Source organism: Takifugu rubripes, chromosome 14 (assembly GCF_901000725.2).
Source record: "Takifugu rubripes chromosome 14, fTakRub1.2, whole genome shotgun sequence".
Classification (NCBI taxonomy): Eukaryota; Metazoa; Chordata; class Actinopteri; order Tetraodontiformes; family Tetraodontidae; genus Takifugu; species Takifugu rubripes.
In genome coordinates, this window is record NC_042298.1 from 1,164,843 (window position 1) to 1,188,968 (window position 24,126).

The window sequence follows — 24,126 nt, forward strand, 5'->3', positions numbered from 1 at the left end:
AATCCATTCCACTACACAAAGAGCTTTGTCCAGAAAAGAGATCTGGAATAAATGGTGACACACAACTGGGAAATAAATAAATAACAGAAAAACAGGAGCAGAAAAGAATAAAGTCTAAAAGGACACTGAGAAAAAAGAAAGAGCTCTGAAGGCCATATTATACCAGCACTGAAACACACACGGTCATTTTTCCAATCTGTAAATCACACACTCATTCACCACCAATTCTCCGTAATGCTCACATTTGTAGCTTTTTCTGTTCCAGAGGAGTCTTCAATTTCAGACATTACACAGACCTCAAAATACTTCATCCAGTGACGCTAGGACAGGACATGTTAGGACAAGAAAACAAGACATCCAACATTCTGTACATGAAGGTATTCAACAATCATGATTCCTCCAGTGTTTTTGAAATCAAACATTTCAAAATCTAAATGTTGATCAGAAATATTTCAATATATTTGTTTGTTATATTTTATTGTATGTTTTGGTTTTTTGTGTTAGGAAGGAAAATTAGAAAGGAAAAGGAGAAGATATCATCAAATCACTCTTTTTTAAGTGTCATTAATTTTTTATACACATTAAACCCTGAAAAGGTGGTTTTGGCAACACAGTAAAACATCAGTATGTTGAGATAAAAATGATTCCAAAACCTAAATCACACAACTTGGAGTGAGATCTTTTATTGAGCATTAGCTGCTTTGCTGCTGTCAGTATGGAGTCATCTCTGAAAAAGCATCAGCCCCATTCTGGCTTTACACGGCTGAAAGAATCATTTACCACTTAATTAAGTTGTGTTTTCCTTTAACGTACGCTTTGATCAAAATTCAAAAACATAAGGATGATCTCTCTGTCATATCTTCAAATTCTACTGATGCAGGTGTGTTTTTTGGCAGTGTTTTACAAAAATACACAATAATCTAAAACCTTTTATACCATCTTCGATGAAATCGTCCAGTTTTGTCGACGTTGACGTGTAGAAACATCAGGAAAATGTAACCTCTGATGAAGGAACAGTTCTTCTTGGACCCTCAATCTCCTGGACTGTTTGAGTCACAAATTTTGTGTCGTTTCTGAAATGGGTTTGTGTTTATCTTGGGGAAAGGAAGTGGGGGGCTGCTTAGCTCACAAAGGAGATCTTGTCACTGTCAACATTTGTCGCCATGGTTACAATGATCTCACTTTGGAAGCTGCACCTTAGGCGAGTGGAAATAGCAAATTGAGCTGAATGTTCTTCAGGAGTCTGATTCTTTTCAGTGCACCAACACCTGATGTTTTTCCTTTTTTTTGCTTGAGTGGCTGACCCCCTGCCTCCTACCCTACCTCTTATCCTGGCAGGCGCTTGGCTGACTGGGACATCATTGCCATGGAGATTGAAGCGATGACGTTCATGCCTGCATTCACGTACACAAACATTTGAGCACACACAGACACAGACGTGGAAATGTGATAGGCTTTCCTGAGTGAACCAGCTGCTGCACAGTGTGGCTCCATGAAAAGTTGCCTCTCTAAAGAAAAGACAGGTGCTCAGATTGAGCTGTCACTCGGAAACTCCTCAGCTCTTTCATCCCTCTCAGCAGAAATGGATGGGCCTGGCTTTCCTTTTCATTCTGTCAAATATAAACCTCTCCTTTGGGTAATTCCAAACTAAAGCTGGCCCTTGCGAGACAAGCAGGTAGAGATAAATGTTCATTTAAGGAACAGTCACCGAGGTTGAGAACACACTCATCAACTTCCCGTCTAAAGCACATCGGTGTACAGTGGTAGACAGAGCGAAGCATATTATAAGCCTTTCCAGCTCTATTTCCCATATAGAGTCTTCTCCATCTTTCTCAGCTGGGCCTTTATGCCTGTAAAACTAATGTCAGAAAAGCTTATATGTGTATTGATGAAAAATGATGTGTGTCTGGAGGAAATGATGCATTTTCTGATGAAAAATTTTTCATTGATTGATCTGTTTTCCCATGCTCACTTGTGCCCCCCAGAATGGTTCACTCCCTCGTTGTCTCTGAAGAATTCTACTGTAAATAGTGAAATAAATGTTGAAGGCTGTCCTTTCCTTTACTTCTGTCTCCCCCTTTTTTATTACGGCTTCTCAGTAAAACTATCAGTTTCCCCTCTACTTAGACTTAGTTCCAGACCAGGGGTCGGCAACCCAAAATCTGGAAAGAGCCATAATGGACGAGAAAAACAAAAAAACAAATCTGTCTGGAGCCGCAAAATGAAAAGCCTCATATAAGCCTTATTATGAAGGCAACACACACTCTAAGTGTCTATATTAACTGTATTAGCCTACTTTCAAAATGATAAGTAGGCTACAAATACATAATGAGCATTCCGACCCCGACCCCTGTTCTAGACAGTCGTCCCTTATTTCCCTCCTCAAATGAAGTGATCACCTTTAAATGTTTGGTTCCAACGGCTAGTTTTATTTTCTTCCCTTATAATGTCTGATTGAAACTATATCAGTGACGGAAGATGTTGAATCATGAGTGGAAGAAGTGTTGTATCATACAGCATATTGAAATTAAATAGGAAAAAGAATATATAATTTTCAAGAAAGAATACCAAAGATAATTGTGAATTGTGTTCTAGTAATTGCTATACAAGTCAACAACAGTTTAGACCAATTCACAAAACCATCTCGACATACAATCTTAGATAAATCAGTCTTATCTGATCTCAAAATAAGAACAATAAGGACACAAAATGAAGGACAAGCAGCGATCATTATAACAATTGTTCTCAGATTATTTATGCACAGAACACTTCACACACAGCCATTGATAGCGGATGCTATCTAAGCACCTGGAAGTGCTTGGTAAACTCTTCCTTTGCTGCCAAGGCAAAACTTGAAAAAAACAGGGTGCAAATTGAGCTCCAGAGATTGCAAGGGGAAGCTGAAGTTTTGCACAAAGAGGTCCTGTCCCCAAACAGGAACTGGAAACCTTCGAGGAAGTAGGTCAAGAGGTACCACACCAACTTCCTCACTAGCGCGTGATTCCTAAACCACTCCACCGATTTGAGATGGACAGATCACCTTTGTCACATTCCGGGGGGACCTCCTTCACTGAACGTGCCTTCCTCAGACCCAAACCTTCAGCCAACAGCGGCCAGGAAACATCATTTGATGCAACTTGGCACCATGTCTTCACATCCTGAGCAAATCTCTCCATTAACTGATCAGATGCAGAAAAGCAAATACCCACCTCAGAAAATGAAAATACCTTCCAATCGTATAACTCAGAGATGAGCACATGCACACAAGAGTCACTGAGTAATCTAAGATGTAACAGCGGGCATTGGTTTGCAAGGCAAATGTATCCATATAGAACATTTAAACGAGGGGATTCAAAGTGCTTTACATAGTGCTCATAGTTGTATGCTGACCTACTGACCTCCAACCCCGCTGACCCACTCACCCGACTCTACCGGCAGCTTATTTTAATTAATATAATGTATTTCTGTATGTTTTTCTTTGCTCTTCCTATTCTCTCCTCTCCTCTCCTCTCCTCTCCTCTCCTCTCCTCTCCTCTCCTCTCCTCTCCATTCTATCCTCTACCTGTCCTCCCCCTCTCCTCTCTCTTAATCAGCAGGAGGGTCCCCCTACATGAGCCTGGTCCTGCTCAAGGTTTTTTCCTGTTAAAGGGGAGTTTTTCCTTGCCACTGTTGCTTGATGGGGTCAGGCCCATTGGATTCTGTAAAGGGTCTAGAAACAATTTTGATTGTAACAGACGCTATATAAATAAAGATTGATTGATTGATTGATTGATTGATTGATTGATTGATTGATTGATTGATTGATTGATTGATTGATTGATTGGCAAGAACAGTTGAGAACAGCAGGAAAGAACATACATTAAAAACTAAACACATTATTAAACATTACAATTTATTATTATTTTTTCAAAAAAAGTAAATATATCAATATAAGTGTAACATAAATGTTACAGCATAGACTAAGAATAGGTCTGTTTTGGGTTTTTTTTAATTTTATTTATTACTATATTGAATTGGGAAAATACATTTTAAACAACAATGGCACAATTGCTAAATTTCCCAAGACAAATTTCGAAGTGATTCAGTGAAAGGCAGCTGTGAAGAGGTAAGTCTTTAAAATGGATTTAAATGAACTGAGAGTTTCAGCTGACCCACAGTTTTCTGGGAGTTTGTTCCAGATCTCTACACATAGTATTTTACACAGGGCAAAATAATGTGCACAGATTTATTCATTGCACAGCCATTACACACGCACTTTGTCAAGTAACCAGTCTTTTATTCATCCAGCTCCTTAGCCTAGCAACGCCTTCCACGTCTAAGATCCGTGATAGTAGGATGCCAGCTAGTTTGTCCTGGAAACCAAGACACATGCACGGTGTTAGTAGTTTATAGCAATAGTTTTAATCAGGTGGGAAAAGTAATGGACTCAATTATTCTATTCTGAAGTTTTGCTGATTTGATGCTAATTTAGTCATTAAAAATTGTTAGTTGTCTGTGTAATTGTATCCAATTATCAGTGCTGATCTCCTGTGAGCATCTCCTAAAGGTGCATACTTGAATATATTTTATGTCATAGATCAAATGAGACAGAATTGTTCCCTTTCAAGGGTAGAACATCTGAGATTAAAAGGTGGAGTGCCCCAACTTGTTGGATGATTTTTGATTAACTAACTAGGGAATATTTTTTGACTTTATAGCAGTTTACTATAAGTAATCAATTATCATCTGTAATGTTTTATTAATACCAGTCTTCTTAATATTCATTTTGAGAATTATTTTTCCCCTATTTAATCTCAATATACAGTATTTAACAACATTAAACAAATTGTACAAATTTGGAAAACAAAACCAAGCACTTTCTAACGCTTGTTCCTCCACTGAGGGTCGAGGGGGGACTGGAGCCTATCCCAGCACAATGGGCGGAGGCAGGGTACACCCTGGACTGGACGCCAGTCAATCACAGGGCTAACACATACAGACAAACAACCATTCTCTCTCACACTCACACCTACGGGCAATTTAGAGTTTCCAATTTGCCTAATCCCCAATCATGCATGTTTTTGGACTGTGGGAGGAAGCTGGAATACCCGGAGAGAACCCACGCAGGCACAGGGAGAACATTCAAACTCCACACAGAAAGTCCCCTCAATCCCAACCGGGGATTGAACCCGGGGCCTTCTTGCTGTGAGGCAACAGTGCTAACCACCACACCACCGTGCCGCAAATTCCAAACATATTTCCTAAAAATGTTGTATTTACCTACAAATAGGTCCTATGACCAAAAATATGAACATCAATATGATCACTTTTAGCTGTAAGGACTAACTCATGGTGGATATTTAGGCAAATGTTCTCAATTAGGCATGTCAAACTCAGTCCTCGAGGGCCACGATCCTGCCGGGTTTTCTATCCCAATGAATGCATTTTCAGCCTGGTAGGACAGAAAACCCGGCAGGATTGTGGCCCTTGAGGACTGAGTTTTCACACATGTGATCCAGGTCAAAGAGAAAAGAAGAAAATTCAACTGGACTCCTGTTATTGGAGGATAGTCATACATTAATGTGCTGCATAAAGAATGAAGTCAAATTACTGCACATGAGTGAGGGGAATGTGATGCACTGTACAAAAGGGTTGCTGGGTGATCGGTGGTTAGTGGGTTGGTTGAGAAGCAGAGCAACATTAAAGTGTTAGTGTTGATTACACACAGCTCTGCTGATTATATGATCCCATGATAATCAAGGATGGGGTGGATTACACACACACAAAACCATTGTAAGGTAACTTTACGTCGCTAATTGCCATTGGACCTACTTGCCATTTGGAAAAATGTGGTGCACAGTTTCACTCAGCTTTACAGACCAATTCAAGTTCCCTTCAGGCAGTAATTTTAAGTACCGGACAGATGGCAGCACACACAAATGGCCTAAGACAGCACGATCCCATCCTCAGTAATACTACCTTTATTTCTGTAAGCAAACCAATAAAAATCTGCTCTTAGGAGACAAAAGCACGGATTAGCTCTTTCTATAGGTTAGAAAGAAGCTGTGGATTATCATTCATCCTGATCATCAGCACAATAAAAGGTTTAGAGCACAAGAGCGATAGAAGTAGTGATCTATCTGTACCAAGTTTGGACTGGAAACTCCAAAAGTGGAACACACCTCCAAAGGTGGTGAAGAATAACTGTGCCTGTAACCTTATAGGACTTCCAGATACACACTGACAAACAGGCTCTGGCATATCAGCTGGACATCGTGGTTGAACATGAAGTGGACAAGAAGACTGTTGGCTTACCCCCACCACTACCAATTACCGGCTTTAATAATCCAAGTAGTAGATTCACTAGATCTTTCTCAACGGGTCTCCTGTCTCAACAGGTGCCTTGCTTGGTTTACTGAGAAAAAGCTCTTTTGGTCAGTCAGCCTTCTCAGTACAAGCCCCCAGTAGTGGAATACTCTACCACTCCATGTTTGTACTATTGGAACACACACAGTTATTAAGCAACCATGAAAGTATGCCTGTTATAGAATTAAGTCTATCAATAATTCTACCCAGTCTACCTTCTTATGTCTTTATATCATTCAGAGCTTGTTCACTGTCTTCCTGTGTGCTTATGTTCTAGCTATGTTGCGTTGTTTTATAGACTGGCAATTAACAACTTCCAGTGAAAATTAACCGCTTGGCTACTACTGTGCACATTTATTGTGCACCCTCCCTGTAAAATAAAAAAAAAATAGTGACAGTCCTGGACAATAGCAATGTCAGGATAAATACTATGGTCTGAAAGAGCAGTTTCAGAGGATGTGGGGAGACAGTTCCTCGGCAGTTTGGCCCAACATTAATTCATAAAATAAATATATAAGTTCAAAGACATCCTGACAAAGCAAAATCTGTCCGATACAAAAAATTATTTCATATATCTCAAATCAAATCAAATCAATCTTTATTTATATAGCGTCTTATACAATCAAAATTGTTTCAAGGCGCTTTCCAGAATCCCAGGGCCTAACCCCAGACAAGCAACAGTGGCAAGGAAAAACTCCCCTTTAACAGGAAGAAACCTTGAGCAGGACCAGGCTCATGTAGGGGGACCCTCCTGCTGATGGCCGGCTGGGTAGAGTCTATACTACTTGCATCATGCGTTAAGAAACCAAACAAACAATATCCTCATACCCCATTGGAGGGGTCGGCTGGTACAGACTGCCTTTGTTACATCTGCTCCACTTCAGTCCTGCCATTCAACCCCATATTATTGCCATTTGTGGATCCTCACTTCTTTCAGCAGTGGTGACCTAACTATTGTTGGGCATCACTGTTCACTCTTCTTCCTGGTGACCAAGAAGCAAAACAGCAATGGCTTTCATCAAATTGCTACAATAACGTATCAAATGTTTGAAGAAGTGGAAGCCACAGTCTCATCAGGGAAATATATTCTGGAAATAAACGGTTCAGAGAGGTTATCACTCTTCACCAATCATCTAAAGAGTGACGGTTAATTCGGCTTCTGATGGACCGAAGGGCTATCATTTACATTTTGCTCAGTGATTCTACTTTAAAAGGAAGGGTTTCACCAACAAAATCTTGTCTTTGACACTCATGATAATCAAGACTGGACTCTTTTACTCTCTCAATCGGAGGAACTGTAGATGTTGGGTTTGATAAAAAGATGTCACATGTTTGGACAATACATATTTTGTATTTTGTATTTTTTGGTGCTGAAGAATCAGGCTGCTATACCCTAGTATGATGGAAATCTGCTTTTTTTGGCCAAAAGAAAAGCAATGATATGATTAGTTATCCGCACAGCAGCTATTAATGTAGTCAGTCTAATCTCATGCTGTTTGCAGCATTTCTGCTGTTATGTTGTGCACCTGAGGCCAAAAAAATTACCACAAATGACTTGCCACTCCCTGTGCTCGTACACCGCGCATCAGTGATTCAATAAGAGCCCCAGGTGCATCGGAGAACAAAACTTTCATAATGAGACTTTGAGCTGGAACACAGTGATGCTTTACCTTTTTTTGTGCTCAAAGAAAAATAATAAAGCAAGTGAGCATCTATTTGTATGTGATGGGTTATTAACTTCAAAGCCTAAAGTGCACAAAGATGGCAGCACATTAAGAAACATGTGCAGATACACAATAATCTCCCTGAGAGGTCTATTCTGACGCCTATTAAATAATCAGATCCATTTTCTTCCCACTGGCAAAATCAAGTGTGTGTGTGTGTGTGTGCGCATTTCCCCACTGATCCCTCTCACATGTACATCTCCTCCTTGAACTTCCAGTCCACTTTAACTTAATTCTGTTTTCCATACCTTTATATCACATTAACCAAGAATGACAACACAGTGCTGGTTACATATTTAGGTTGTTATGAGCTCATTTTTTCATTAGCCTAGCATTGCTAAGATTTGCAACATCCTGGCTTTGAAAGATGCCCAAACGCAGGTTTAAATATTTGCTGCTATTTGGAGGATTGTAATTATCTGTTATCAGAATGTCCAAGCAATTCTTTGAGAAACCGTCAGATGATCCAAATTGCTGCAGCTAGAGTTCTGAGATGAATTAACAATGAGTTCACATTTCTCCGTTTCTGAATTCTCCTCATTAGTTGCCAATAAATAATAAAACTCACAATACTTTTCAAAACACATCTCCTGGCCAACAAGGTCCTTTTGAGGCTAAGCTCCATCAGCTCTACAGGAGCTGAAGACCATATCATCTCCTCCTTTGTTGGTCACTCTTTGATGTCATTTCTTCTGCAGGTTTCCCTCTCTGTATCTGTCATCAGGTACTCTGTATGATTGAAATGGATGTACAGATTATTTGTTGATGCAACGCTGGTTGAGCTACAGTTATCTGCTGATTCCATGGGATGGTTCACTAGTGACACAGTGGTAGATGTTGGAGTGATAAAGAGCTCCCTCTTCAGTAGGGAAGTTGTGTTTTTTTTTACTTCTCAAAGCCTAAGCAGGAGAGCTAGGATTATGTGGTGCTCCCACTTCAGTCTTATATGGTACTATTTAGACTGTCACTGGAATAATTCAGTGGCAGGTAAAGGCAATGAGTCAGGCTATGCAAAGTCAAAGAAGAAATTGAAAGAAATTGGTCTACAAATAACTTAGAAAGCACATTAGACATTCACAAAAACATTAGATGTTTACAACAGTGCCTCTTAAATCTTATAATATATTTTAGAGTTGCTCCCACTTCCAGTTCCCAGGTAAACATGGTTGGCAATCAAGATTTAAATGCTAACAGACGCCACTTCTTTTGTCGGTCCAATGTTGATGCACACCAGGCAAGGCTGACTAAAACTATTGTAATTCCTCTCGCTGTATATTTTCCAATTGTGGTTTTCATTGCCATCGCCAGACTAAACATAGCTGGTTCCCTGGAGACCCAACAGGCAAAAGCAGAGGGATGATGATGAGTGAAGCCAGGGTGAGCACTAGGCGGAGGAAACAAAGTAAAGCTTTTAATCTGTAAATGGAGAAGGGTAATGGTCATTTAGGCATTAAGATATCCCTTCTGTCCGTCTGCTCTCTTTGCCTCTCCTTAATGCTCCTTAAACATTTATGAAGGCTGATAACAAAGAAAGACTGTCGCCATGCAGAGTAATCAAATCACTGCTGGTTATGGGGTGGGGGGTGGGGGGGTGGGGGTAGAGGCAGGGGAGAAAAAAAGAAAAGCCCGAGAGTTAAGGCTGCACCACGATGACGGTGTGAATAATAGAGACACAAGAAATTATATTAGCTCTAAAAATATCAAATGAACTGGAATGTGCTGTCACAAGACAGCTCAGGTCTCAAATCTTTCTTCTCTACATTACAGATAGTGATATTGGGTTATATAATGCCCCTGGGGTGGTCTTATGCTTTTGTATCTTGTAGTCAATTTTTGCTTGAATTCACTTAAACATGAAGGTCACTAACACGAGACTTCACCCTCACCCTTCTGTCTAAGACCACACCAGCTGATTGCTGTCAGTTACACTGATGTTACATGTATGTTTTGAAATTGTCTTCTTGCACTATATGAAAACTGAGCTGGTATTTGGGAAAATTCCAATCAAATCAAAACAAATCAAATCAATCTTTATTTATATAGCGTCTTATACAATCAATAAACAGTAACTATGGTGAGGCCACATGCATAGAGCTCCATAAAGAGAATCCTCATAAGCCCTAAAACCACAGATAATGCCCTAAAATGATAGAATTAATATACTTGCAGACCAACCTCATATGCTTATCACTCTACCAGGGTGGGACATTGGAACATTTTGAGTGTAACTTTCTTGTTAAATTACATTTTAATCACACATTCAGCTATATTTATATATTACTGTCACTGAATAAGATGAGTGTCTTCCTTAAAGGAGCACGAACATGTGGAATAAATCCACTGTCAATATAGTAAGTGTGTGTACTGACCAGCTTCTGGCTATCTTATGTTTGAAGACCAAGTTTGGATTAGACATATGTGTCTGAACCTGTTTGTAAAAACACTTATGGTTTTGCATCATGGAGAGTTTGATTGTGTATAGAACATACTGTGTATGTTCCAGTGAGTTTCAGTGTAAATTCTTCTGCCAAGCTGTGTGTTAATGTTAGCTTATTTAATTAGGTTTATCTGTAAATACCTTAAATGGTGTAAATTAACTGTGATGGGTATCCATCATGTATCAAAGTGTAAAGTCAATCTTATTAGTTAAGAGTTGATGGCCTGTTATGCTGTTATGTGCCGTTATGTGTCAAGTCCTGCTAAATAAAGCTTGTTTATTGGTTATCTAGTGTCACATCACAGCGCTGTTTCACCGTCCGATAAGCAGAGCTAAATTGCCCACCTGGTTTACGTGCATTTTCAAAGAGGAGTATTTCATTTGGGGGTCTGCCCACTTGTTCCACCATGGCGAGTGTGGAGGAAGTGCAGTTGGAAGTGCTTGGAGAGGAGGGAAATAAACAGCTCAACGACCTCCAACAGAGAAATTGCAACATCACAAAAAGAAATAAACATATGTTCCATGTAAACATATGTTCCAAAGTTAAGGCCGCCGGAAGAAAAGGAAAACAGTGAACGAAGAAGTTGGCCGAGGTGAAGACCCGGGGCGCAGAATAGAAGAAAAACTCTTGAAAACAAGTTGCTGGCAGAGCAAACAAACAATAAAGTTTATAGCCCTCAATCACTGGCTGTCATCCATTCCACGGGATGTGCAAAATGGCACATGCACACGCTTTGCATTGCACACCAAACAGCTGGTCAGCGCTGTGACTGGCCTGGACAACCACTCTGATTATTCTTGGGAAGCCAGCACCCCCAAAAATCTTATGTCTGGTGTCATTCAGTGCTTCTAATCAATCAATCAGTCAATCTTTATTTATATAGCGTCTTATACAATCAAAATTGTTTCAAGGCGCTTTCCAGAATCCCAGGGCCTGACCCCAGACAAGCAACAGTGGCAAGGAAAAACTCCCCTTTAACAGGAAGAAACCTTGAGCAGGACCAGGCTCATGTAGGGGGACCCTCCTGCTGATGGCCGGCTGGGTAGAGAGAGAGGAGAGGGGGGAGGACAGGTAGATGATAGGATAGGTAGGAGAGGAGAGGAGAGGGGTAGAGGAGAGGAGAAGTAGAGTGAAGGGGAGGTAGAGGAGAGGAGAAGGAGGAGGAGGGGAAAGAGGAGAGGAAAGGAGAGGAGAGGGAGAGGAAAAGGAGAAGGAGAAGGAGGGGGAGAGGAGAGGAGAGGAGAGGAGAGGAGAGGAGAGGAGAGGAGAGGAGAGGAGAGGAGAGGAGAGGAGAGGAGAGGAGAGGAGAGGAGAGGAGAGGAGACCATTTCCCAGTGGGGTGACAGAGGCCTGTCAGGTGATGATGTTTCCGGACCCCGGCAGCCTTGGCCTATAACAGCATAGCTAAGATGTGACCTAACGATTAGACGACCCCCTAAGTATGATAATTTGTCTGTCTATGATAGTAACTGGAACTACTGAATTAGTAACAATAAGCTTTTTCAAAGAGGTAGGTTTTGAGTCTGATCTTAAAAGTAGCGATGGAGTCAGCCTCCCGTACCTGGACAGGGAGCTGGTTCTATAGCAGGGGGGCCTGGTAGCTAAATGCTCGGCCCCCCATTCTACTCCTGGAAACTCTGGGAACCACAAGTAGACCAGCATTCTGAGAGTGGAGCGGTCTATTGGGCTGATAAGGTATCACTAGCTCCTCCAGGTAGGATGGAGCTAGGCCTCTGAGGACCTTGTAGGTCAAAAGAAGGGTTTTAAAAATTATTCTAAATTTAACGGGCAGCCAATGAAGCGACGCCATTACAGGAGTTATGTGATCTCTTTTGTCAATACCTGTCAGAACTCTGGCTGCAGCATTTTGGATCAACTGGAGGCTTCTTAAAGAGTTGTTTGGACACCCTGATAATAAAGAGTTACAGTAGTCCAGCCTGGAAGTAACAAATGCATGGACTAACTTTTCAGCATCATGCCGCGTCAGCAGTTTCCTGATCTAATGTGGCTTGAACTTTACAACATCTGTGTACCATAACATTACTGCATCTGCAAGCATACCTCTAAACAGCTTAAGATAGCCTGGTTAGGCGATACGTGTCAATCATTTTTTCCCTCAGGAAATCCAAATAATAACAATAATGTAAAGTATAGTTGGTAACATTAGACAAATGTTTAATTAACCACTTATCAAAACTCGATGAATACATGAAACAACTGAGGCTATAATTGTCTGCACATGAGAATAGGTGTGTAGTGATAACATATGTGTCTTTAGACAGTATAGTTCTGATTTTTTCCTACTTTGCTCATCCGAATCTTCATCTCTACGATGGCTTATGGGTTTTTGGTTTGTGCTGAATCAGAGTAGATGTGGCTGAGACAGCAGAGTTCAGGAAAATGACTGGGTCAGGACAGATAAAGAGAGACAAAATGGCTTATCCACCAAGAACAGGACAAGGCAGCGGTTAATGTGAGACTCCTCGGATATGATCTGCGAATCCTATAGGCTGGCATAAGCTCACTCCTCCAGCTACCAAAAGAAGTGTCAGGGGGGACGGTGAGAGTGGTGGGTGAAGGCTAATGCAGGGTTAAATGGAGCCAATCACAGACAGAAAAACAGCATTACACACCACATTAGGCATCATCTCACCACTGTCTCCTCTTTGTTCTTTCTCTCCAGTTTGTTCCCTCTCCAGGTGAGTGCAGCCCACTGATAGTGTCGGCTTTATTTGCACATTCGCTTGAAATTCCCAGGACCTAATAGATTCCACCAGATCACACCACCTCAATACTGCTGACCTGCAGCTTATTGTTACAGCCTATCAGCCAACTAGCCAATCGTTCAACCAACCAGTGAACCGAGAAACTGAGCTGCAAATACAATATAAATATGAGCTGGCATCTGGCATGAAATCTATAAAGTCAAACCTATATTATTGCTTTACAATAAACTGAGGCAGAATAGGGAAATCTTAATAGCATCATTTAGATGACTGCCTACTGCAGATGAAGTACACTCCATCTTCCCAAAAACTATTAATCTTGTTTATTGCTATGTGAAAATTAACATGCTCCTCACCTGAACCAATCAGATGGGAAAAAGAGATTTTAGAATGTGTGGTACGTGCCTTAAAACAAAATACAAAACTCACATTATTAACTATACAGAAAATCTTAGCTTCATCAGATTTCTTAATGTGTTCCTTACTGGTGGTTTACATTCCAGTTCCATGAACCATTCAGCTTCAGTGCTGCTGCTTATTCTTCTAAACTCACTCTGGTTTGACCTGCCTATAGTTTAGAAGGTAGCATGTTGATCTATAGCTTTTTTCCAGAAATATAAAATATTTTAAACTTTATGGAAAACTACTTGCATACTTTTCAAACTGCTGTTTTACCTCTAGATTTATTACTAGGAATGATATTTTTTAAGGTATTGATAAAACCTTAACCCACAGATGTGTAAAGGTGAATCTAGCACGTTATGATCTGCCAACTCATTTGGTATTCTGAATCTTGACTGCAGTGGTCCACGTTACAGAAATGGTTTTGAGAACCTATTCTAATTACTAAACCCTTCTGATAACAGTTTAACCTTCAGCGAGTGCAGGGTGGTGAGTTGTAAACACAGATTTTTGCTGTCAAACATGTCAGAAAGATTTGATGAAGGTCATGTTAGCCAATTACCATCATGGATATAGTCATGTGTGTATGTAATTATACCCTATATAATCTGAATCAAAGCTGGAAACTTGACTTTTTGAGGCAACAATTTCAAATGTAAGGTAAATCAGATCAGTCTAGTCTGACACTATCACTTTCTTAACTAATCACCTTTTCATAAAATACAAAAAACTAAGGCTGCAATCATCACCCTCTAGACATCATACTAAAGCTGTGGTATCACATGATCTGTTAAACTGAGACTTTAGGCGATTTTACAAGAATTAAGCACGATTAGGAGTTAATTTAGGCCAAAAAAAATGTTTTTAAAAAAATCACTTTGACAACTAGCCACCTTTTTAAAATAATTGCCTGTCTCCCTTGAGCACAATAAAATACAGTAGTGTGTTTGGTGTAGCTACCTTAATTTTTGGAGTTCACACTCTAGTGGAAGGGAACTGTTTATGCTCACAGTAACAATAATGAATCCATGGCAAACACGATCAAATGTGCCACCCTACTGAGCAACTACAGTTTTTATGTTGCTGCCAAAATTGACATAATGAGTTAGAAAGGAGAAAAGTTTGAAATGTTCAGAAATGTGTGTATTTCCATCGTAAGAAGGTCTGGCATCTTTCACTGTAGCAAACTTAGAGAGTCAGAGCCTGTTGTTCCAACAGCATTCATCCAGAATCTCACCTGTAAACAGAACAGACAGGATAAAACACTCTCAGTCTGATGCTCATGCTGCAAAGCAGCACAACCACACAGAAATAACACAGAGGAAGCACCCTCTTGGATTGGTTTGATCAACGTTATAGGTGCAGTTTTTACTGATTTGGGTTTTGCAGGGATTTGCTTCCTTGTTTTTTTCAGTTGTGTTTTTTGGACTTTAAACAGACAAGTGCTTAAAAAACATGTAAAGAGCAAAGTATCATTTTAGTCTGCCTCCCCAAGAGTTAGATATACTAGAGTGGCATTTTGCTCATGTCTGGTATAAATCCACTCTCAGAATGCTGGTCTACTTGTGGTTCACAGAGTTTCTAGGAGTAGAATGGGGGGCCGAGCATTTAGCTACCAGGCCCCCCTGCTATAGAACCAGCTCCCTATCCAGGTACGGGAGGCTGACTCCATCTTTACTTTAAAGATCAGACTTAAAACCTACCTCTTTGAAAAAGCTTATTGTTACTAATTCTGTAGTTCCAGTTATTATCATAGACAGACAAATTACCACACTTAGGGGGTCGTCTAATCGTTAGGTCACATCTTAGCTATGCTGTTATAGGCCAAGGCTGCCGGGGTCCAGAAACATGATCACCTGACAGGCCTCTGTCACCCCACTGGGTCATGGCCTCCTCTCCTCTCCTCTCCTCTCCTCTCCTCTCCTCTCCTCTCCTCTCCTCTCCTCTCCTACCTATCTTATCCTCTACCTGTCCTCCCCCTTCTCCTCTCTCTTTACCCAGCCGGCCATCAGCAGGAGGGTCCCCCTACATGAGCCTGGTCCTGCTCAAGGTTTCTTCCTGTTAAAGGTGAGTTTTTCCTTGCCACCGTTGCTTGTCTGGGGTTAGGCCCTGGGATTCTGGAAAGCGCCTTGAAACAATTTTGATCGTAAAAGATGCTATATAAATAAAGATTGATAAAGATTGAAATCATCATCCTTATTTTGGGTCACCCGGGGGGCTGGTGCATGTCCGTTTTGTGAAGCACATTTGCAACTTGTTTACCATTTTGCAGCACGTTTGACAGTGTCGTTCACTATATGATATAGTCTCTCAGCATTTCATTATCAAACAGCTTTTCAGTGAAGAACATCTGAAACTGGTGTACCTGTGTGGCTGGCACATGTTTGGGTGCAGCTAAATTTGTGAAGGTTGACAGGTGCACCTGCAGCGTGATTGTTTCTGCTGCAACCACTAATCAGAGCCTGCATTTTTCCACTGCCATTATAACTCTTGATTTCACATCTTTTTATAGAAAACTGGAAATATATATTACACCTTCTAAAGCCTCCGTATGGAAATAAGGAGACAAAATTCTTTATGTTCAGTTAAATAGCCTTGGAGATTACTTCTCATGTGAAAATTGTCTATATGATCATAATATTTTAAATAAAGATGTAGGAGGAATTATTTGCACCAGTTAATTACAACATGTTTACTCTACACAAGTGTGACAAGTTCATGAAACAATCTCCCTATACCTTTAACAATATCAAAGTGCCCACGTAAGTAGAAAGCCTTTGGTTTCTAAGTTAGTCAAGGCTGCATGAGTGCGCAGTCAGAATGTCTAAATAATTCACTGTAAGCTTTTAATGTGCAAAACACATCGATGAGTCCAGTCAGCAACAGTTTATGTTCTTATTTTCTCATTTGCCCCTCCCTATACTTATATTTAAAGTCTTCTGAGACACTGTTCGGTCTGTAATATCAGAGGACTGTAACAGCAAAACTGAACCACTGAAACAACTTGTGAACCCAGCAAGGCCACCAGGATTATTTCCAGTATCATTCACCTTTGGATGATGACATCCACAAAGGAGGGTTTTGTCCAATCTCTCCAGTGGAATTAAAACGCCAAGTCCTCATGAATTGTGTGACCAATAATGTTTCAGTAATTACATCAGTAATTCATATTAAAATACTGCATAATACTCTTAGACATTCTTATTTATTAAAACCAATTAACCCTTGCTCACTAAAGTGCTGATCTCACTTACTATTTCAAACTCTGTTGTTCCACCACTTCTGAATAATAAGCTTTTATTATTTCTCTCGCACAGAATTGTAAATACAAATTCTAAAGTCTATAATGTAATGCAAGATTCAAAGTCTGGAGTTAATAGAAGCAGATAACCTTCCTCATTATTTAGTTGAGGTGCAAAAATACAAAGACACTAAGATTCACTTTACTAAATGTGGAACAGAAACGCAGAAATCTTTAAAAGTGTTGAAAGAAACCCTGAAATTGGTCTTAGACTTATAGGTAGCAGGAAAAAAGCATTCTACCTATGAAAAGGAAAACAAGAGCTGACACGACCCAAAAGAGAATTAATGGAGAGCTCTTATACAGGAGGAGGCAGGGGAGACAGTAGAGCTCAGGTCAGACAGAAGAGGCCGAGGGGGCAGACAAACACACATGAAGATAAAACCAAACACAACATTAGGAGGAAAAAATAAGCATATATTTGGAATCCTGAATAAGGCAGTAAATATCATTTGCACTTCATTCTACTCATAGTGGTCGTGTCATCGGATTTGCGGCCGCATGTTCTGGACACTCGGGTGAAGAGAGGGGCGGAGCTGTCAACTGATCACCACCTGGTGGTGAGTTGGCTTCGATGGTGGGGGGGGATGCCGGACAGACCCGGCAGACCCAAATGTATTGTAAGGGTCTGCTGGGAACGCCTGGCAAGGTCTCCTGTCAGAAGGAGCTTCAACTCACGCCTCCGGGAGAGCTTTGAACATGTCCCGGGGGAGGCGGGGGACATTGAGTCTGAGTGGACCATGTTCCGTGCCTCCATTGTTGAGGCGGCTGACCGGTGCTGTGGCCGCAAGGTGGTTGATGCATGTCGTGGCGGCAATACCCGAACCCGCTGGTGGACACCAGTGGTGAGGGATGCCGTCAGGCTGGCCTGCGGGACACCTGAGGCAGCAGATAGGTACTGGTGTGCCAAGCGGAGTGCAGCTACGGCGGTTGCCGAGGCAAAGACCCGGGCATGGGAAGAGTTCGGTGAGGCCATGGAGAACGACTTTCGAACAGCCTCAAAAAGGTTCTGGACCACCATCCGGCGTCTGAGGAAGGGGAAGCAGTGCACTGTCAACGCTGTGTATAGTGGTGATGGTGTGGTGCTGACCTCAACTCGGGATGTTGTGGATCGGTGGAAGGAATACTTCGAGGACCTCTTCAATCCCACAAGCACGCCTTCCAATGAGGAAGCAGGGCCTGGGGACCTGGGGACAGTGGTGGATCGGTGCGGCATCCGCAGTAATGCGGACTCTGCACCCGTCCGTAGTGGTGAAGAGATTCAATTTACCAGTCGATCTTATTTACCCCCTCCCTGGGCTACCACCTTATCGTGGTGGAGGGGTTTGCGTGTCCCAATGATCCCAGGAGCTCCGTTGTCTGGGGCTTTATGCCCCTGGTAGGGCCACCCATGGCAAACAGGTCCTAGGTGAGGGATCAGACGAAGCGTAGCCCAGACCTCCTTATGATGAAGAACAGCATTGGTCCTACGTTTCCCTTGCCCGGATGCGGGTCACCGGGGCCCCCTCCTGGAGCCAGGCCTGGGGGTGGGGCACGTTGGCGAGCGCCTGGTGGCCGGACCTCTGCCCATGGAGCACAGCCCGAAGAGGCAACATGGGACCCCCTTCCCGTGGGCTCACCACCTGTAGGAGGGGCCAAGGGGGTCGGGTGCATTGTGTTTTGAGTAGCGGCCGGAGGCAGGGACCTTGGCGGTCTGATCCCCGGCTGCATAAACTGGCTCTAGGGACATGGAATGTCACCTCTCTGGTGGGAAAGGAGCCTGAGTTGGTGCGCGAGGTTGAGAAGTTCCGACTAGATATAGTTGGCCTCACCTCGACGCATGGCAAGGGCTCTGGAACCAGTCTTCTCGAGAGGGGTTGGACTCTCTACCACTCTGGAGTTGCCGATGGTGAGAGGCGACGGGCAGGGGTGGCAATTCTAGTTGCTCCCCAGCTCAGTGCCTGTATATTGGAGTTTACCCCGGTTGATGAGAGGGTAGCCTCCCTTCGCCTTCGGGTGGGGGGACGGATCCTGACTGTTGTTTGTGCCTATGGTCCAAACAGCAGTTCAGCGTATCCACCCTTTTTGGAGTCCTTAGAGGGAGTGCTGGAGAGTGCTCCTTCTGGGGGCTCCCTCGTCCTCCTGGGTGACTTCAATGCTCACGTTGGCAATGACAGTGTGACCTGGAGAGGGGTGATTGGGAAGAACGGCCCCCCTGAGCTGGACCCGAGTGGTGTTTTGTTACTGGACTTCTGTGCTCGTCTCAGATTGTCCATAACAAACACCTTGTTCAGACATAAAGGCGTCCACATGTGCACTTGGCACCAGGACGCCTTAGGCCGCAGATCGATGATCGACTTTGTGGTTGTGTCATCGGATTTGCGGCCGCATGTTCTGGACACTCGGGTGAAGAGAGGGGCGGAGCTGTCAACTGATCACCACCTGGTGATGAGTTGGCTCCGATGGTGGGGAAGGATGCCGGACAGACCCGGCAGGCCCAAACGTGTTGTGAGGGTCTGCTGGGAACGCCTGGCAGAGTTCCCTGTCAGAAGGAGCTTCAACTCACGCCTCCGGGAGAGCTTTGAACATGTCCCGGGGGAGGCGGGGGACATTGAGTCCGAGTGGACCATGTTCCGTGCCTCCATTGTTGAGGCGGCTGACCGGTGCTGTGGCCGCAAGGTGGTTGGTGCCTGTCGTGGCGGCAATACCCGAACCCGCTGGTGGACACCAGCGGTGAGGGATGCCGTCAAGCTGAAGAAGGAGTCGTATCGGGCCTTACTGGCCTGTGGGACTCCTGAGGCAGCAGATGGGTACCGGCGTGCCAAGTGGAGTGCAGCTACGGCCGTTGCCGAGGCAAAGACCCGAGCGTGGGAAGAGTTCGGTGAGGCCATGGAGAACGACTTTCGGACGGCCTCGAAAAGGTTCTGGACCACCATCCGGCATCTGAGGAGGGGGAAGCAGTGCACTGTCAACACTGTGTATAGTGGTGATGGTGTGCTGCTGACCTCAACTCGGGATGTTGTGGATCGGTGGAAGGAATACTTCGAGGACCTCCTGTTATGATCAGCTCGTGAGGATCACAACAAGTAAGTAAGAAAAGGGGAAGTCCAAGCAGCACCTTGCATTTTCAGAGAGGTTTTATTCTAGTTAACAAACAAAACAATGAAAAGGCCATGTGGCAGGTCACGGCTGCAACCCGGGGAGCGAACGAGCAGGAAGTTCAGAGCCTCCTTTAAGCCCTTCCCTTGAAGTGCAGGCCAATCAGGGAGCCACACCATCTCCACGCCCAGCACCTTCAGCAGAGGGAGCCAAACCTGCTGAAACACAACCAGAACACCCAACCACACACAAGGAGAAACCACCGTGCCCTAATGTTGGCCAGGGCCATCACCCCCCCCCCCCATAAAAAAACGAAGACCCCCCATGGGGACTTCGTAAGCAACATTGAATTCAAGCTCTGTTTAAATTCAAGCTCTCAATCCCACCAACACGCCTTCCAGTGAGGAAGTAGGGCCTGGGGACCTGGAGATGGGCTCTCATATCTCTGGGGCTGAAGTTGCCGAGGTAGTCAAAAAACTCCTCGGTGGCAAGGCCCCGGGGGTGGATGAGATCCGCCCGGAGTTCCTTAAGGCTCTGGATGTTGTAGGGCTGTCATGGTGGACTCGACTCTGCAACATTGCGTGGACATCGGGGGCAGTGCCGCTGGATTGGCAGACCGGGGTCGTAGTCCCTCTTTTTAAGAAGGGGGACCGGAGGGTGTGTTCCAACTATAGGGGGATCACACTCCTCAGCCTCCCTGGTAAGGTCTATTCAGGGGTACTGGAGAGGAGGGTCCACCGGACAGTCGAACCTCGGATTCAGGAGGAGCAATGTGGTTTTCGTCCTGGGCGTGGAACAGTGGACCAGCTCTACACCCTCAGCAGGGTCTTCGAGGGTGCATGGGAGTTTGCCCAACCAGTCCACATGTGTTTTGTGGACTTGGAGAAGGCATTCGTCCGTGTCCCTCGGGGGGTCCTGTGGGGGGTTCTCCGAGAGTATGGGGTGTCGGGCCCGCTGATACGGGCCGTCCGCTCCCTGTACGATCGGTGCCAGAGTTTGGTCCGAATTGCTGGCAGTAAGTCGAACTCGTTTCCGGTGAGGGTTGGTCTCCGCCAGGGCTGCCCTTTGTCACCGATTCTGTTCATAATTTTTCTGGACAGAATTTCTAGATGCAGTCATGGTGTTGAGGGGATCCGGTTTGGTGACCTCAGGATCGGGTCTCTGCTTTTTGCGGATGATGTGGTCCTGTTGGCGTCATCGGCCCGTGACCTCCAACTATCACTGGATCGGTTCGCCGCCGCATGTGAAGCGGCTGGGTTGAAATCAGCACCTCCAAATCCGAGGCCATGGTTCTCAACCGGAAAAAGGTGGAGTGCCTTCTCCGGGTCAAGGAGGAGATCCTGCCCCAAGTGGAGTCGTTCAAGTACCTCGGGGTCTTGTTCACGAGTGAGGGAAGAATGGAGCGGGAGATCGACAGGCGGATCGGTGCGGTGTCCGCAGTAATGCGGACTCTGCACCCGTCCGTAGTGGTGAAGAGAGAGCTGAGCCGAAAGGCGAAGCTCTCGATTTACCGGTCGATCTTCGTTCCTACCCTCACCTATGGTCATGAGCTTTGGGTAATGACCGAAAGAACAAGATCACGGGTACAAACGGCTGAAATGAGCTTCCTCCGTAGGGTGGCTGGGCTCTCCCTTAGAGATAGGGTGAGAAGCTCTGCCATCCTGGAGGAGCTCGGAGTAGAGCTTCTGCTCCTCCGCGTTGAGAGGAGCCAGATTAGGTGGCTTGGGCATCTAGTCAGGATGCCCCCTGGACGCCTCCCTGGTGAGGTGTTTAGGGCATGTCCCTCCGGTAGGAGACCCCTGGGAAGACCCAGGACACATTGGAGAGACTATGTCTCTCGACTGGCCTGGGAACGCCTGGGGATCTCTCCGGATGAGCTAGAGGAAGTAGCTGGGGAGAGGGAAGTCTGGGCTTCTCTCCTTAGGCTGCTGCCCCCGCGACCCGACCCCGGATAAGCGGTAGAGGATGGATGGATGTATGGATCTACTCATAGTGATTTATACGTCTGTATTGTCCCATTTATAAACATCTCTATGATAAATCAGTTTAATTTAAATTTGATAGCAGCTCTTAGAGTAAAGATTGTCTTTGGGACTTTACAGAATCCCAGGGCCTGACCCCACAAACAAACAAGGAAAAACCTTTTCATGGTAGGAAAGCCTGAGCAGGGACCCTCCTGCTGCATTATAGCAGCATTGAACATTGAACATGGTTTGTTCATCCCATGGATGCAGATGACGGGGCAGCACGGTCAGAGGTTAGGTTAGGAGAGGAGAGGAGAGGAGAGGAGAGGAGAGGAGAGGAGAGGAGAGGAGAGGAGAGGAGAGGAGAGGAGAGGAGAGGAGAGGAGAGGAGAGGAGAGGAGAGTCTAAAATCCATAATGATGACTTTTTATGATTTGTTCACAAAGCACCAACTGATAATTTGCAGCACTGGCTGCATAGTACAGGAAATATGAATCTCATGTTATTAAGCCAGCTGACACCAGGGATAACCAAGACATTTATTTTATTGTCACTGTTGAGGGAAAGAAAGCTGACCAAGCAAAAAACAAAAAAAATCCTGGGTATGATGCAGTGTATAATTTTTAAACACTTTAAAATAAATCTTTGTGGTCAAACAGTAAGCAGAAAGATAAAATATATAGATTGCTGAGTTAACAGTTTTTATGGTACAGTCAAAGAATCCACAGAAAAAAATCAATAGGTTGTAAGACAAAAAGGAGGAAAACATAGCTATAATAAGGATAAAAAAAGATGGACAAAAAGATGATATAAAAAGAGAAGAAAAAAGAAAAGAAGATGAGGAACGCACAGGTGGGAAAATGCAGAAGAGTAAAAGGAGAGAAGGAAATTCAAAGTAATGACAGCAGCAAAGTTAGGACGGACTACTGCGCTCATTAAAGGAGAGAAGAGCTCCAATAAACAGGAAACTGTCCCTGGCAGATTGTGTTTCTGATTGTGTGCCTGTGTGTGTGTCTCATAAGTAAAATGACAATGCATAAAAAAACCCATCTCAAACGCACTCTCACAACTACACGCTGACACACATGCACGCGTCTGCTTATACTCACACTGCTTAAACCGACTGCTGTGGCTCCTGGTTTCTTAGTACATGATGATACAGAGAAATAAAAATTATCATACAGTAATTTCAGAGAGATAAAACTGTACAAACCGTCTCTCTCTCTATTGCGCACACACCCACAAACATACACACAGTGCAGCAACAGCAACAACAATCACAATAACCCAAAATTAATGAGCTGAGTTGTAACTGTAATTTGGATACAGCTTTGCTTCCTGACAGTAATCCATAAACAAGATCTTGTTTAATGGTTTTATGAGGCTAGAAGCACTGAAGAAAATCTGATAACACTCTTTGCTAGACTGACCATCCGTACACGCTGCTGCCTACTAAAAGAAAAATCTACGAAAGAAAGCAAGAAAGAGAGACTGCGATCCAAAAATCATCACATTTGATGATGAAAGTGATGCAACAGAAAATAAAGGAGGCAAATCTCAGTGTTGGTCCTAGCATGACTGCATTTATACTTTCTAAAGTCTTTAACTGGGTTCAACTCCACTTTTTTATGCCATTCCAATAGCTATAAATATCTGAATATGTTAAGAAGATGTTAAAAAATGGTCATAAAAAAGAATAACGATGATTCATTGATGAATTCTACCATAGCTGCTATTACAACTAGCAGTGTTCACCAGAATAAAGGTTAGTATCAAAATGAACGACAGACAGACATGTGCTAAAGATGGCCAGGTGCAGAATAAGCGCCGATACTCTTCTCCTTCAATATATACGTGAGCAACCTTGACCTATACACTGGCAAATAATGGCAATGTTACATTGTATGATTTCAATAGTGGAAATGATGGTGGATCCCATTCAGTGATGGTGAAGCTCATGATTTGTGCACTTAAATCTTACCATCATCTGTGCAGACAGTGACCCATGTCAATTAACTACCATACATAAATTAATCAAACATTTTGTATGCAAGCTGCTGCTGTAAGGATTTACTCATATATTAATATTAACTTTTGGTAGGTCCACACACCTCTAGAAATTCATAATAAATATAATCACAATATTCT